Source organism: Poecilia reticulata, chromosome 4 (genome assembly GCF_904066995.2).
Source record: "Poecilia reticulata chromosome 4, P_reticulata-male-v2, whole genome shotgun sequence".
Lineage (NCBI taxonomy): Eukaryota > Metazoa > Chordata > Actinopteri > Cyprinodontiformes > Poeciliidae > Poecilia > Poecilia reticulata.
In genome coordinates this window covers 23,194,505-23,211,574 of record NC_088833.1, presented here as the reverse complement: position 1 = coordinate 23,211,574, position 17,070 = coordinate 23,194,505, and the positions used below count along the sequence as shown (strand labels likewise).

The following is a 17,070-nucleotide window of genomic DNA, read 5'->3' as shown; positions in this document are numbered from 1 at the left end:
AGTTTCTCTTCTCTGCTATGAAGGCATTGTGTAAAATGCTGATCCAACATAAAATATGGAAGAAAAAACACACAAAAAAGAAAGTGCTGTGCGGCGACTGTTTTAAATGCTTGATAAATGCCAGTCTTCCTGTAATTTTCACAAGAAACTCTCTGTTTTTTCCCCCTCGCTATTTCACACCATCCTTACTTCGGTCCTTCCCCCAGTTTGCTCCCAGTCTGGAACACATGCCAGACATGTTCACTATGAACAATGAGGTAATAAATACTAATAGAGTTCATGTGGGTCTAACTAAGAGCTGCTTTGTGTGTCCAAGTGGGGGTGCATGAAATAGACCTGACCCAACATATTCCCCACTCACAATGCCAAGAGACACAAGGGGGAAGCCATTTTCCCTGCAGGCTGCCAGCGTGAAGCAAATGTGAAGAAGCAAAGAATGGGCTGATTTCTAAGACAAAGAGCCTGAAAACAAAACTGGTACAATCCAGAAATAAAAGGTTAATTTGGAAAAATTAGCTATCCTGTAAAAAGTGAGTTTAAGAAGGCTCTATAAAGTGTAGTAGTACAAAGTTGTGATGGCTGAGACCGCCAACGTTTCCATCGTTAGCCCGAGGAGGCAGACCTCACCACCCTCGGAGCATCAAAAGGTGAAACTGCATCTTGTTAAATGTGGTAATTTATTAGAAGCACAAATTCTTTCCAATACTTTGATCCGCAACCACCGACGAGAATGCCACCAGAATGATGCTGGTGACTATGTCAGTGACAGAAAATTGTGTCCCCTTGCTGTTCTCAGTTCCCAACACCCACCCCCGATAATCGGTACGGCTTCTCAGGATAATCGATACTGATTACGGCGAGAGTTCTCCCAGATAAAACCCCCGTTCCTGTAACGGTTCTCATTACGGGAAAACAAGCAAACTCCCCTCACCCCTACTACTCCGAACTTCTGCAGTGGAGGGAGACGGAGGTGATGAGGCAAGCTGTTACTGGGACAAAAACGAGTTATCGTCTATGTGAGAGAGAGAGAGCTTAGTTTACACAAAGAAAAAAGGAAACAAGGATTCTCCGATGCCAAAGGAGAGGCATGTAAATTGTGTACATTTTGTAAGTGATTGTAAAAGGTTCAAAATAATACCCCAATTTCCAGAAAATCTCCATAAAACCTCTGTAAACAGGTACAACCAGTTTGAACTCATTTTAATTAAGAGTGTTCTGGATTGTAGTTTCTTCAGTTTGCTCATACCATCAACGATTACCTTTCTTTTTCTTTTTTTTTTTGTCCTCCCTTCTCAAGTGTTTCAGCCTCTCTCTCTCCCTGGGTGGTCTTTTTCAGCAATGCGGTGAAACCAGATTAGCCAACTTCACGTGTGTTTTTAGCAGAATCTAAAAAAAAAAAAAACTGAGGCAACTATAAACACCTTCAATGGGTTGGAAATTTGAAAGAAGGAAAATGAAGTATTATATTGGAAAAACCTCTGCAGACTACCTGCTTTGGTTTAGGTCTGCATGAGTCAAGGAGGGTTAACAAGCAGCCCCCTCCGCCTGTCGTCACAAAACCACGTTACGTGTGTGTGTCTCAGTTAACAGCATCCAACATGTGCTTGCAATAGGTGGCAGGTAGATAAAAGTCAGTGTGTGGCAAGAAATGACTTCCTGATGTGCACTGGTGGCCTTTCCTATCCTGCCAGAGCACATGGAGATCACCCTGGGAAGTGTGACTTCCTTAAGCTGCTAAGTCACAATTAATGCTCACGAGGATGACAATCGCCCTGCTTGGCGTGTGTGTGCATGCCAACAAGCGTTTGCACAGTCACATGTGCCTTCAAAATTGTGCCATACATACATACATACATTTGGCCCCAGTTTATACTTTTTTTGTAGTTTAATTAGTGTGACGACTTTATTAAAATGTGGGGACAAGCAACATGCAAAAGAAAAATTAGAAATTAGTTAAGAAAGGAATATTAGGTCCACAAGAAGCTTTTTTAGTCTTTTTAAAATTAGATTGATAAACACCTATTCTAATTAGCAAATAAATGTGTCAATGATATGTGTGTTGAAGCAAATCGACATGCGTAGCAATGTCAAATAAATCTTATCATTTTGAAAATCAGTTTTATTTTGATAATTGATAATTGAAGACATCACAATCCACTCACAAATATCAGACTTGAAGCCCCTGATGAATCTCAGCTTCTCCTACAGTTTGTTGTATTTTATACGTTCATTGCTGTATTATATTTTGTATTATCTACAAGCATGCCAGACAAACCAACACAGGGAATAACTTTTTGCTTGCCCTGTTTTCATTTTGCACAGCTAGAAATGCTCTCTGATTAAGCGTTTTTGTCTTCATTTAAACAGAACCTGCTGTCGGCCTGCACAAATTAGGCCAAACAATCTCAAAGAGCAAAACACTTAATCCTGACCTAAAGAATTTCAAGATGAGATGAGAAAGTTACCGGCAGATATCAGTCTGGAAATGGTAAAAGGGCTTTTTTCTTCTTTTTTTTTTAAATACATTTGTACTTCAGGGAAGTTATCCACAAATGGAGGAAACAAGGAATAGTGACCTGTCCACCAAAATTATTACAACTAGTCTGCAAGGATTCATCCAGAAGCTCTCAAAAAAAGCACTGTAGACATCTGTTGCCTCAGTTAAAATCATGACAACAATAAAAAAAATGAAAAACTGGTCTAGGTCTGAGGCAGATTATCATGATTTGAGCCACTGCTCACCGGAAAGAAACAAAAACCTTCTTCTTCCTCCTCACATTTGTTAAGCCTTAATGATCCTCTGGACCTTTGGGAAAACACTTTGTCGACAGTCGAGAGCAAAAGGAACTTTGTAGAAGGTGTGTGTTTCACCGCATCCTGTTTATAACTAACAGAATCTCAGACAAAATAACATCTTATTGACTCTCAAAGGTCGTGTGATTGAGGTTGCTTCTCTGCCTCAAGACTGGGACAGTTTGCCATAACAAGTTAGAACCCTGAATCTTCCTCTCTACAGGAAATCCTGAATTAGAAAGTGTGGCCATCAAATCTGTGACCTTAAACTCAAGTGAACCGGGGTTATGAAGCAGAACAACGATCTGAAGAACATCAACAAGCTCATCTTTACATTCTTTAGAAATAAACAACTAAATTGAGACTTTGGAGTGGTCTTACATTCAATTGAGAAGCACAAAAGCACATTTCTGTATTTAAATAAAGGATCATGGTCACATCAGTCCATATAAGCTGTCCTTTGTTCTTATTGTTTGTTGAAAAGTACCCCAGTCATACATACTTATATCGAGCAGAACATATGGCTTATTAAGGGATCCAGTATCTAGGTCATGTACACTTAGAGCTGGTACACTGTGTCTGATTAAATCAAAGAGTCTGATGAAGCGGAGAAAAAATGATCTTCTTCATTGAAAATAACTTTAAACATGAGTCTTGCAGCTTTAAGCATATTATACAAGCATTTATCTTGTAATAAAAAAAATTAGTTGAAGAAGATGGAGGGACAGTGAGATTAACTATAATTATACACAATATAATGAGACACAAAGCCAAGAATTCATACATATGAATGCCTTGTTCACAGAGCACCAATGTTTGCCTGACAGAAAGAAATGAGTCGAGTGACAGAAACGCATTTAGTATGTGTTCTTCGCTCTCTGTCACTTTGACTGCCTTTTTGCCTATCTAGTCACCTTGTGTTTCTTTGAGCTTAAAAGTGCAAGACGCAACTTTTATAAATATATGTCTTTTACATATTTGTTAAAACTATCGCCATGCTGTGACAGTGTAATATAAAACATATACATATATTACAGCTTTGTTGCAGCAAAGAACAGGCATGGTGGGGAGAATGGGAGGTGAGCGGCACATACATGGCATGATTGGCAGCGCTAAGACCCATCTCCTGGGTTTGATTGGTTGTTTGTGGTTAGCACTGGGAGAAGGCACAGGAGCTTGATTTTTTCCCAGACTACCTATCTCATACTATACTGTCTCGATATAATGAGAGTTTCAACAACTATGTAAAAAATATATTTTTTATAAAAGTTGCACTGCAGCTTTAATGTGGTTGATCAGATTGCTTTCAGCCACCGTTTTGTTACTTTCTGCAATATTTCCAGGGCAAAGCTCAGAGGTCTGTGGGGTAACATGACCCTTTAGAGCTGCTTTGTAATCCAACCATGAAATGAACACAGCTACACTTTTGACACACTTACGTCTGCTGCATTGGCGTCAGCATACATATTTTCCTCATGTGACATACAAGCCCTCTAGCATTTTCTGTCCTGCTGGATCTGTCATTTCTACTAACAACCCGACTTACTACGGTCCTTCGGTCCACTGAGCAACACTGAATCATCACCAGTCTGAGTCCATCTGCATCAGAAGCGAACAGGTCAGAAATGATGGCGGGGCCAGCTGCTTTAACATCGGAGCAGCAAAGGGGCCGTTAGTTGGTTATAATTGTTGTGACCGGCTGGATTCATTATCTGCAGCGATGAAATATTCATAAAAGGAACGAGTTACTTCCTAGGGAAACAGGGTTCAATCATTCAAAACAGCATGTATTATTAATTAGCACACAAAAAGGTCTAAACCTGGGACACACACTGAAGGATAGCAAATCGAAGAAGGACACAGACATAAGCCTTCTTTCAGCCCTTATTTCCTCTGACTGAATGTGCACGTAGGATTACAGTCATGGCTGTGAACTGCACACTAACAGTAGAGTGTAGCGATCAGATGACTGTAAGTGAGTCTGGTGCCTTATCGAAAGCTGGGAAATGGAAACAAATTTGGTTTTAAGAGTCTGTTGTTATTGCATTTTCACCATTCAAATATTTATCGGCAGTCCCTTCGGACTGGAACAGAGCACGCAAACAAAGTGAAACAGTAGGCAGTTTGTCGTTAATGTGTATTACTGGGATTTTATTGAACCGTCCAGCACAAAGCAGCACACAATTTTGACGCAGACGAAAGCCATGCTGTTTTCAAGATGTTTTATGAATAAAAATCTAAAAAGCCTGATCTGCAATTGTATTCAGCTCTCTTTACCCAAAAGTCCCCTACTAAAATCAAACACAGAATTTCCTTCAAAGGTCAAAGTTAATCTACACACTAATTACCACTGGTGTGTTAAAACAAATAGCCTAAGTTACCATGACAACATGTCAAAACCACGCATTATTTTTCTTTCACTCCATGCATTACATTGCACTGGTCTTTTATATAAACTCCTGATAAATTTAATTTGGTTTGTGATTATAGCGTGGCAAAAACATGGAATAGTTGACGGCATACAAATATATTTTTTTACCACGTTTCTAACAAACGACAAAAATGTACCTTACAGCAAGGAAGGTAAGTGCACTGCAGGTTCTGACAACCAGGAAAGTTGTTGAGGAGCAAAAAGAGCAAAGGATGAAAAACATTAGATGCTCTGCAGCGGCTTGATGACACTGATTTCAGAGATAATACCCCTACTTCAAGTTCCACCACAATCACCAACCAGAAATAGATCAAAGGCTGAACAGATCAAAGAATAACCAATCCACTTCAGCTGCTTCTTTGCTCCAGTTTCCTCTATCATCTAATTTTCTCAGAACTAAGGGACAAAAACAGATGCTAGCTTTATGTGGCTTTTTTGCTTTCCTGCTTAGGTTTCAGCTCGATGTTTTACACAACTACGGGCGAGCTCGTACGGGTGTTATTCAAATGCAAAAAGGCAGTCTTATGTTTAAACTTAAAGGATAAAAGTTGATTTCAAAATTCAAGCTGCAACGAGGTAGAATGTTATATACGCAGGATGTTGCGTGTTAGACATTAAAGGGGCACTTCAATAGTTAAAAGAGCATTTTAATAGGTCACAAGAACAAACCAAATATTTCTCTTTCTTGTGGCAGGGCTTGCTTTCGGATACTTCCCACCCTTTGGTCTAATCTACTCATACCGGCCCTTTCGATTCTCACATGGACCATCTCCTTCTCCGTTTATGTCACACTCCCACACCTTCATCTCACTTTTTCATCACATGCCACATATTATCTCACTGGTATTGTGTGCCGTGTCTTCTACTTTCCTGTGACGGTTTGTTGCAGTTTTCCTTTCTTTTTTTTTCATTCTAATATTTCTACCACATTTCTTCCATTTCGAGAGCTCAGCAGTGAGAAAGCAGAAACGACGGGGACCGCTGAATTAGTGAGCAGAAAAATCGCATCGGCCTTTGTTTTTAGATACAAGGGTGAGTGAAATTCAGTAAAATGCCGTCTATTTATACTGAAACCCAGACGGTGCTGTGCTCCACTCTAACTGACCTCACTTCTCTGGCAGGCGTGAGAACATCGGGCCACGTGCTCAGCGGCAGGGAACCCGTCTCAGTCTATCTGTGGCACCGTGCTTAGCAAAGTTCAGCTCAGTTCATAGCGTCTCCTGGGCTCGGAGCTGGCGGATTAAATCAGATGGCGTTCACACTTTTTAACAGAAACGTCGCAGTCAGACGGAAAAATAGTTGTGCTCCTTACAATTGCAGAATAAAAGCAACAAAAAAGAATTTAAATTACAGCATGTAGTGTAGCTGTCTTTTTATTTTATTTATTTATTTTTTTTAAATCAACAAAGGTACGTTGAACAGTGAGGCAGGCAGGAATAAAAAGGCTGTGTAGAAGTATCAAAACATCACTGTTTTCATTCATCCAGCTGCTAGCCTCTTTATTTGTATTTATAGTAAAATGTAATGGAGGTTTAACTATGAAATGACTTTATAAAGAATTATGCTTAAACTAGCATAATAGGACCTTCATAGTCCATCAAAGCCAAAGGACTGGGTCACTGAATGTCACTGTTTTTCCACAATATGCTCTATGAGTATCTTTTTAGATCTCTTCTTAAAATCATTCCAGAGTTTTTATCATTTTTTTAAAACAATATTTGCATCCATCGACCTTAGAAAGAGACAGTGATAAACTGTAGAGCTTCGGAAACGTGAAGGACTTTCAAGGCTGATTCTTTTCTCTTTGGTCCGTTTGTGTTTTTACATCTCTCTTTTTTTTAGTTTAGATATTGTCACTGTTTATAAAAATAAAATGCTGCATATTCTAATGCACTGAAATGGAGTCAACTGAAGAAGTAGTTGCTTTGTTTTCAATGCCTTAAGAGTTTGGTGGAGACACTTCAGATGAACCACAGTCATCGTGTTTAAAGATTTGATCCGCCTCGCATCGTGCCTCTAAGGAACAGAGATCTGTCCAGTTGATGACATCAGAATTACTCGCTTTCGGACCAACTGCTGGTCAAACTCCTCGCTCACTAAGCTGATTGAAGGTTTTCTCTAGTCTGGAGGCACAAACCGGGATCCTACAGTTTGTGTTTAAAAACTATAAAATACTGACCAATTAAGGCTGGCCTGCCTCTTGACATGAGTGCATCCACTTCTCTATTTTTAGTAACATTTTGCCAAATCTGTCACTAAACTGTGATTTTAATTTGACAGATTTAATGTAATTTATATTTTTCAATTGTAAAATTCTGGTGTTTCATTTCTGACTCTTCACTGTTTCAATTCACATCTGCATTTTTAAATTAAAGTTAACTTTACTGTCGAGATTAGCTGGTTTAAAAAACAATTATTATTTTTTTTGCTAAAGTAAAAATCTTATTTTTTGAGCAGCAAATTCTACACTGACATTAGCAGCTCACATTTTTATCTCCACAGAAAATACTCAAAATAATTAAAGCTTTGTGTAAACACAGGAAAATAACAAAAGAATTATATCAGTAAACTTGGTATGAGCTCATGCACATTATATAGACTACTGTATTATTTAAAAGCATAAGTAATAAAACAGCAGAATTTGGATATGACATCAATATTAAGACAAAAATCATAAAAAACTAATATGTCAATTGAGCAAACATCAAAATTAAAATCATTACAATAATCCTCCATACTGATTGGGGCATGCCATTAGCATTACATAGGGAAGAGCAGTGACTGCCTTGCCAGGCAAGGCAGTCACTGCCTTTCATGTAATGCACGGCAGGCACCTATTGTTCTACACCTAATAGAATGTCTCTTTATTTATATTTCTTCCATCACCGTTAATGCGGCTCCTACCGCTGCGTGCACACCCACAAAAGTGGTATCAAAACGTGCATCTCGATGCCGAGAAGGGAGCTATTATTTTTATTGGGGATAGGAGTTACAATGACGACGTAAAAAGTGAAAAACGAGCAAAATTTCCAACTGCCGAAACGCAGAGTGTAACTGACACCAACTGCCGCTTTTTTAGAGTGAGAAAATGAAGGAATTTTTGACCCCAAAGTAATTTTGAAATCGCCCTCATGGCTGCAAAAATTGCTCTATTGACATGAAAGTTGGTCATGACATTGATACGCATGCCTGCTCCCGTAAAATGTTTTCAAACTTTCTCTAGGCCTGACGGTTTTCTGTCAAGGTGCTTCAAAGTGAAATCAAGTGACAGGATAACCTCAGGCACTGAGCCATTCATTTTCAGACTTTTCTGAAACATTTCTGAGCTCAGTGCACACCATTTTTCTCATCGCTGCTATTTCTGTGAGTGAGCTACAGATATGAATCGCGGGACTATTGGAGACGACAAATAGCCCTGTCATACGCTTCAAACAATTTTTGGATCAGCCTTACGGATCCTGAACGGGAAGCATTTGTTCGGACTGCTTTTTTTTAATCAAAACTGACTGGTTGTCTCATAAAGATAGAATTCTTTCTCCACCTTTTTGTCTTAAACACACAGCAGTTGGCTGAGGATTAACCGCTATAGCAACAGAATACAGAGAAAGGCAGCACTGCTGGTTTGGACTACAAAGACTCTGTAGTTCTAAACATGGCGGAACACTTTAATACAGAGGGCAGAGCAGAAGGTCAGAACTACAACATGGTGGAACACTCAATTATTACAGAGTAGGGCTGAGCTGGCATTTAGAACTACTTGCTGTTTTGGGCATTATTTAGCTGGATTAACCAAACCACTGTTACACATTGGATTAGTGCGGCCATTTAAAATGAAGCTTACTGAAAATTTCAAAATAAAAGCCCTGACAATTTTCACATCAGGTAATTGCTCTTTTGGGCTTTATATGACTGGTTTAAACAAACCGCTGCTACACATTGAATTTGTGTGGTCATTAAAATGAAGCTTACTGTAACTTTCAAAAATAAAAGCATTCAAATTCTTCTCACGTCAGTGCACCGCCATAGGCGGTGCAATAATATTTAGCTTTTTTTAATGTAATTTTTCTCAGGATAGTGAACTGCCTTGCACAAACATTAGCATTTCACTACCCTTGCTAATGAACTGCGGAAAGCAGTGTATTAGCCTTTTACCTAAATTAACCCATTAGTTAATTTTCTCACTTATTTGCCATGTTTCCTATGCTGAATGGAGTAAGTCAATGAAAGAAAACATGCTCATGAAGTCCCACATGCTACTGATAGCCTTCATGCTAACATTAGCATTTTGGCAAATTTTATCTTATGCATTAATTTTAACATAATGAATGGTACAAGTACAGCTTAGTGAATATGCTACTGACTCTCCACAGGTTATTGACTACAATTTAGCTAAGCTTAGCATTGATGACTATTTTTAGCATCAGAACGGTGGGGTTCCAACCGACGGGCAAACTTTGGCATGTCCCGGTTAAATTTCTTCAGGAATTTTCTAGTTCTCCACTACTCTTTTCCAGCGGTTTTGCCTTTACATACGCAATTTGATTCAGTTATGCCAAATCTTCCCCAGCAATTCTACTTTGAGCTTTAACTAAAAGATTTACCAAAACAAATAGTAATACCTTGCTATCTTGCAAGAAAAAAAGAGAAAATCTTTAATCCAAGTGGAAAATGTTTTGAGTACCGAACCGCAGAAGATGGGTCGACATAAATAAACTGACTGCCAACTTTGGAAACACATGTTAGACAGGATGAAGCAAGTTTATGACACAGGTAATATGAAAATAGACTGGCAGAGCATCAAGACAGACAAACCTGTATTTTCAGTGGTGCAATGTTCCACCTTCACATGAACAAAAAAAGGATTGTAAAGTGACTCAAGAGTTTGTTACCTATAATATGCAGCTTGTTACCTATAATATGCAGCATGCTGACTCACGATAACTAACTCGCAGATCTTTGTATATAATAAGGTTATGAGATCATGTTTACACTGACACACAAAAACAGTGACTTCTAGTGACAACTTACTAAAATGACAGTTTTAGCTAATTTTATTTGGACATTTTCTTATCAAGAAGCTCAAATTTCAAAGCTAGAAACCATTTTTATGGTTTTACGCCCTCCTAATAAGATTTCAGACGGGGTGCCAAAGTGATCGGCATAAAGTGATGCTTTGTTGCTCCTCCAACTTCACATTTTATGATAAATTTGGGTCTTTTCCTTTTTTGTCTTTCTCTGCTGGACAAGGCTAATGAAGAAGCCACTTCTTCATTAATATTAGTGGCTTCTTATATCCAATTGTAAGTAATACTCTCTAAAAGCTTCCCTCTTTAACTGTGTTTCTTTCAGACAACGCAATAAAAAAAAAGATTTATAAGATTCATTCTGGACACTGTGTATGTAGAATAAATAAATGTAGAACCTTAATTAGTATTGTAAAGGCAGTTAGAAAGAATTTCAAAACATTTTTTTTATTCAAGCATAAAACATAACATAGTTTTGGAAAGTCCTAACTTGGGACAGTGACCTCACTGAATTTACAATTATGTAACCATAACACTTTAGCATCGGCTCAGTCCCTTTTTATAAAACATTGTGTCGTTGAGCACTGGGTATACGAGACATCGGATCTTGTGACCTCTTGTGACCTATTTAACATGGGTTCAAGTGTTCAAGTAAGCCCCTATCCTTTCCAGTTCATTGCACGCACTTGGCTATAAAACTCATCTGATAAAGGAAACAATAACAAACTCTGCACTCCTTCATCTATTCATAAACACTAATAATTCTCTCATATTTCCTTCCAGGATGAGCTCTGTTTTGAAACTCCTGTTTGACTTTCCTGTAACAAATCTGACACATTTAAGTCGCCGAACTGGAACGCGTAGCAGCGAGGCACACCAGAGTATAACCGAGTATTTCACAATATTCATGTAGACACCTTTCACGTCTATGTATAAAAGACAGAACATGAGACATGAAGACAGTCATTAAAAGTAAGTACTTCACAATTATATGTTCACCATTGTTCAGTTGTTCCACTCATCTCTTCTAATTAAAAAAACTGTACCTATTGAAGGTTAAATTCCTAGGAATCAGGGTCTAAATTAGCAGTTCTCAACGTGGGCGGTACCGCCCCCCAGGGGGCGTTCAGAGGACGGCAGGGGGCGCTGGCGGACATTTTTACAAAAGGGGGGGTGCTGGGATGCCTTTGGGGGGCGTTTGGTCGAAGGTAAACTTTACACCTTGCACAACAATACCAGTTTAGACTTTGAGCAACTTGGTAAAACTGTATTGTGTAACATTAAACCATGCTTGGCTGCAACTGTATCGATGGCAGCTCTTCTTCTATTCAGTGTTTGTTAGCTTCTGTTAGCTTTTTGGCGCAGCTCCGTTCTCCTGCTACTGGTAGCTAAAATCACGATACCCTCACTGTGTATCCCTCTGAAAAATGAACCCATTTAAATAAAGAAATCAAGAAATCCCTCCATGGGTGATACCACGATAGAGAGCGTTCATTTTGTAGCGTTAACACCGGTGCTGTAAGTGGTCCGGTGTGATTCCGTGTGGTTTCCGTTGTAATGTCAGTCTGCCTTTTCCCCATTGATACGATTCCCGACCGCCCTGCACCTTAGGGGCTTAAAAAAAAAAAAAAAAGACGAGCACATTGATCAAAACTCTGAAACAGGAAAAGCGGGACAGAAAACGAGCGACAAACTAGATGTGAATTATGGCATAAAAACAGAGGATCCGACGCTGGACAGTGAAAAAATCAACACATGATGTGAAACACATGACGATTAGGCTGCGCAGCAGGTGATGAGTGAATATTACTGGTGGTCAATAAACAATAAAATAAATCTAGCAACAGGAAAGAAACTAAAGTGGACATAGCAATAAACCAAGAGAGGATAATACTAATCAAAGGAAACTAAATGGAAATGAATGAAGAACAAAATGCAAGAATAAACTAAGAAACTAAAGTAAATACAGAGGAATAAACTGGTATGGCAAGAACAGACACTATTTCCAGATAAAAGACAAAAAAATATTGTTGAAATGTCATGGGTTTGCTGAGACCATATCTAGTACTGAGAATAAATATATCTTACAGACCATAACAGTAAATAACTTATCACTTATTTATGTTTTTAATTAGATTTGATATATTTATTTCTTCAATATTATTTTTCATGTCAGTGTTAATGTCATGAGGCTGATGACTCCATGACACTTTGAATTTGACTCATTAGGATTTGATTAAGAACCAGATTTGTTCTTTGTAATTTCTGTCCAGTAAAACTATTAATCTATAAATCAATAGACAGGTCTATATAAATATATAATCCATGTTTCTATCTCATATCTGTATGGCATTAAAAGGACCTGGAACTTTTGTTTTTCCACTGAAAGCTCTGGTTTGCACAATAAATGTCATGTGGGTGACATTTTATGTGTGATACTCTGATGTCCCATTCTCCTGAAGGCAGCACAGAGCTGCACCACCAGAAACTGACAAACACTGAAGAGAAGAAGAGCCATGATTAATGTAGTTACAGTTCTATCCATGTTTTAATGTTGCAGAGCTCAGTCGTTTTGCAAATAGATCAAAGTTTAAACTGGCATGTTGTTCATCTTTTATCTGGTCATTTTGTGCAAGATTTAACAACTAGAAAATGGCACAAAATAAGAATATTTTTTCCACTCTGATTGGCTGCTGTTACGCCTACCGATTTTAACTTGAATGTTCATTGCATTTTTTGTAGACACCTGTGAAAATAATTTCTATTTCCATTGCTTTTTTGTTCTCTGGGAATTGATTTTTGATGATAAATACAGAAACAAGCATAAAAATCAAAACATCTACAATAGTGATAGTAATATTAATGATAAAATAATGGTCAGTGCAAAGTAGCCTGCAAATTCTTTGGTGGGGGGCAGCGAGGGACCTGGATAAAGGCAAGGGGGGGCGCTGGCCCAAAAAAGGTTGAGAAACACTGGTCTAAATCAAAGATATTACTGAGGAACAATCCACTTCCTCCACTTCAGATTTTTCAGCCTCACTCTAATCAACTAACGGGCTATAAATAAGATTTATTACTGGCATCAGTTGAAGAGGGGAGAAGAAAAAAGAGCAAGCAGAGACATGGGGGGAAGGAGAACAGAGGCTTAGCCACAAACAGCAAAGGGCATGAACTGTTTGTTCACCAAATCCATAAGCTAACCCCCCCAAAAAGAAAGGAAACGTATTTTTTGTGATAAATGTGTTCAAGATTTGTCAAACAAATCTTGAGCATTGCTCCGTCAACATCTATACCGGTAAGAAGCCGAATAAGCTTTCGACCTGACCGTTTCTGCTTTGCTAAATGCCTCCACACTCACTGTATATCATCCCTAAAGTTCCTGAAGGAAATAAACAGCACACAACACATATTGCGTTTCATGACCCTTAACATCCCTGCAGGGCAAACAGTCATAGACTGTTTCACTGGAAAATTAGCCATGCAGCAGAAGCCTACACGTTAGCACGCAACCCACAGAGGTTGGCCGTATTAATATTCCTCTGTTAAGAAGATCAGAAGATAAAAAAAATATATGTTTTGCTACCCATTTATCAGCCTGTCGCTAGGATTACACAACACTAACCGAATTTAATGAAACTTGGTGGAGAGGAGAAGCACAGGCAGGAAGGACCCAACACATTTTAGCGTGGCTCCAGATAACTTTCATTAAAGCCGCATAGCAGAACATTGGCCTGGAGGAGGAAAAGGATGCTATGAGTTCCTATCTGGTTGCTCATACAACTGCAGCAGCTTCACATATGAACGCAATAATTTAGGCGCTGCTCGTCAGCAAAGCAACATGCAATTTTATGAGATCCCGTTGCTGAATCTCGTTACAAAAACATATAATAAGCTAATAGTAGTATACTTGTAAAAAATATAAAAAATAAAAAATGGTTTCCCTGTCTGTCATATTAAAAGTCTGGGCTGGAGAGGAGGAGCCAGACCTGGCTGCCTGCAAGACAGATTTCACAACAAATCAGAGAAACGCCACTGACTGTTGAAAGGGGGTTAAGAAACGTGCGTAAAACTGAGAGAGGAACCTTGCGTGTTATTCATTTCACAGCAAGGGGGAATGACATAATTAGAAAAATAGCCAGCCACCATGGCAACCTGCTGTGTCAAGGCTTGCAAGAGGCTTGGCTAGCCTTTGCTGCAGGCAACAGACACAGTGGAAACCAAAGAGTGAAAATTGCAGGAAAGAAAAAAGTCCTAGAGGGGACAGCTTTGGGTGAGCCATTTCCATTTCATTCTTAGTAAACCGCTCACCTCTCCAACCATCTCCTAATGTCTTATTGTGTTCTTAACACATTAGGACAATGTTTTGGGGTTCAGTGCCTGTCTTTTGCAGCAAAAATACATACCGGTAAAATAAAAATGTGTAAAAAAAATACACACTTCTTTTATTAAGATTGATACAATGGACAGACTACTAAGAAATTCTGATGGAATTACAATCTTGAGTAGAAATACAGCAACATAAGAAAACTACAGAAAATAAAAATCAAACATAAATTAGCTTCTTTAAAAAAAAAATCAAAAATGCAACAATAGCTTCAACAACAGAAGTATACGGATTAATGCAGTGCCATGTTATCTATACGAATTTTTTTTTACTATAATTATTTTCCATTATTTCAAATTCATTTAAAATTCAAACTCAAACTGAAAAATACTTTATTAATCCAAAAAGGGATTTAATTTAATAATTGATTTTATTAAATTCAAAATTTTAATAAAATCATCCTGCTTGTAGCTTATAGACTGTAGTTTTAAAATAATGTTAGCTTAATGGCTCCACCTCTGTCTGCCCTTTTTGAAACCTCTCATAATCATTTTTCACCCGTCACACTTTTGTTTAATACACTTCTGATACAATTTTTAGCTTATTGTCTCCAAGTAGTTAGGTTGTTTTGATTAATTATTGAAAAAAATCCCCAAATGCTCAAATCCAATTGTATATTATTGTTTTATGTTTCCATTATCCTCTTTGATTGCTTTCCCCATGTAGCTTAGGTGGAATGAATAGCACTAACAAGTCCTGACTGTCAATGTTTTTCACAATTGTGAACCCCAGATATTCACAAGACTTAAGGATCATGGATGTACACAAACACCTAAAATCTGTGAATGCTTGAGACCCTTCTAAAGACACAGTGTGCATTAATAAATAGTGGAAACCATCTTGTCACTACTGCATAACTTATTATCTACACTTTTCATTATCTCTGCTCTTAGGGGTACAGCCAATCAGTGCCAACATTTGGTTGCTGCTCTTGCCTGGATTGGCTGCTCTGTACATGTCAGCCAATACTGTGTCAAGTTGCCTTGCACCCAGGTAGTTCAGCTTTCCAAGCTATCTTTTTTTTTTTTTTCAAATGTATTAGATATGCTCTATTTTAAAATAAATCTACACATAATTCTGGTATGTCCCACAGAAAAATCTGCGAATAGGTGAATCTATGAAAATTGAACCCTGACTGCATGACTCTTTCAGCCAGCTGACTGGCAACATGCAGCAACAAGAGGGGTAGAGGCAGGGCTCAAAATAAAAGCACTTTAATCGCTAAACTTAAGACATTAGTAGTGTAATTATGTTTATAATATTCTAGTACACCTTGTTGATTGTATTCAGTCCAAGACTGGTTAATACATGCTTACAACTGATCAATGTGCACTATTCTTTATTTCATATATACATATAACCCCGCTGTTTTTGACGAAAATCAATAAAATGTCAATTATACATATCACGGGCATCGTATCTTAATTTATCAGGTTTTGAGAAAGAATGATCTCAACTTTCAACCAGCAGCTACAAGAGAGGTTAGAACAACTCAGCATGGCTTTCTGAGAGCGAGAATAGTTTTCAGTTTAAGCTGTTCACTCTGTCTATTTAAATGCCACTAAAGTACGTTTTTTGCGCTTGAAGTCCGAATATACTACTGCAAACTTTTAGTTTTTTTTTTCTTTCTTAAAATACCTGGGGAAACCGAGATATAATTCCCAACAAATACATTTTAAAGGTTCCCTGAAGAGTACAAAGCACAAAGGAGAGCAGCCAGAGCTCTACGTAGTGTTACACTGCTACTACTGTTAGCTTGCCGGACGGTTAACGATACATTAACAAGCTGTTCAAAAACAACCAAAGGGGCTTAAAAACAGCCACTGGTTAAACATATTGTTTTCTTGAACAACAGTCGAAGAGGTCAAAGCGGGGCATTATCCTATATCAATTTGCCGCAATAAGCAATACTTTTTAGATAAATAATAGAGATAGCTAGGTTAGCATCGCTCGTAGCCTTTTTCAGACTTTGGGTATGTTTGTTTTGTAACATCGTTGGAGCCGCGTTCAAATGTGCAAGGTTTTTTTGTAACATTTTGTGCACTGCAAAACTGTGACAAATACTTAACTTTCTTGTAGAATTGTAGTAAAATAGGTTAAGCGATTAAACGTAACTTTAGTTTGTGTTTTTGACAGTGCCCAAGGCCTGCTGATTTCTGTTGCTAAAATCGGATAATAACGTAGGGTAATCGTATTATTAATACCATAATCTTGTATTAAAAATCTAAGCGATACACAGTTTTGCTTATTTGATACAAAACTTTAATAGACTGAACCTTAGACAAAGTAGACCAACACCATATAACGTAATAACGCTAAACTAAAACAAACTACTTAAATCCCTGGGTGACCCGTTGTTAAAAACGTGCGCACCTAGGAGAGGCTGCCTAGAATGCGTCTCGTTTTAAAGCCGATGTGTCGCTGGTCTTTGAAAAAAA

At 38.2% G+C, this 17,070-nt stretch overlaps 1 protein-coding gene across 1 annotated transcript in view; it reads right to left on the bottom strand.

Annotated features, from left to right (window-relative positions):
- Positions 1-17,070, bottom strand: part of sbno2b (strawberry notch homolog 2b) — a 70,416-nt gene that overhangs the window by 52,957 nt on the left and 389 nt on the right. The window lies entirely within an intron of this gene.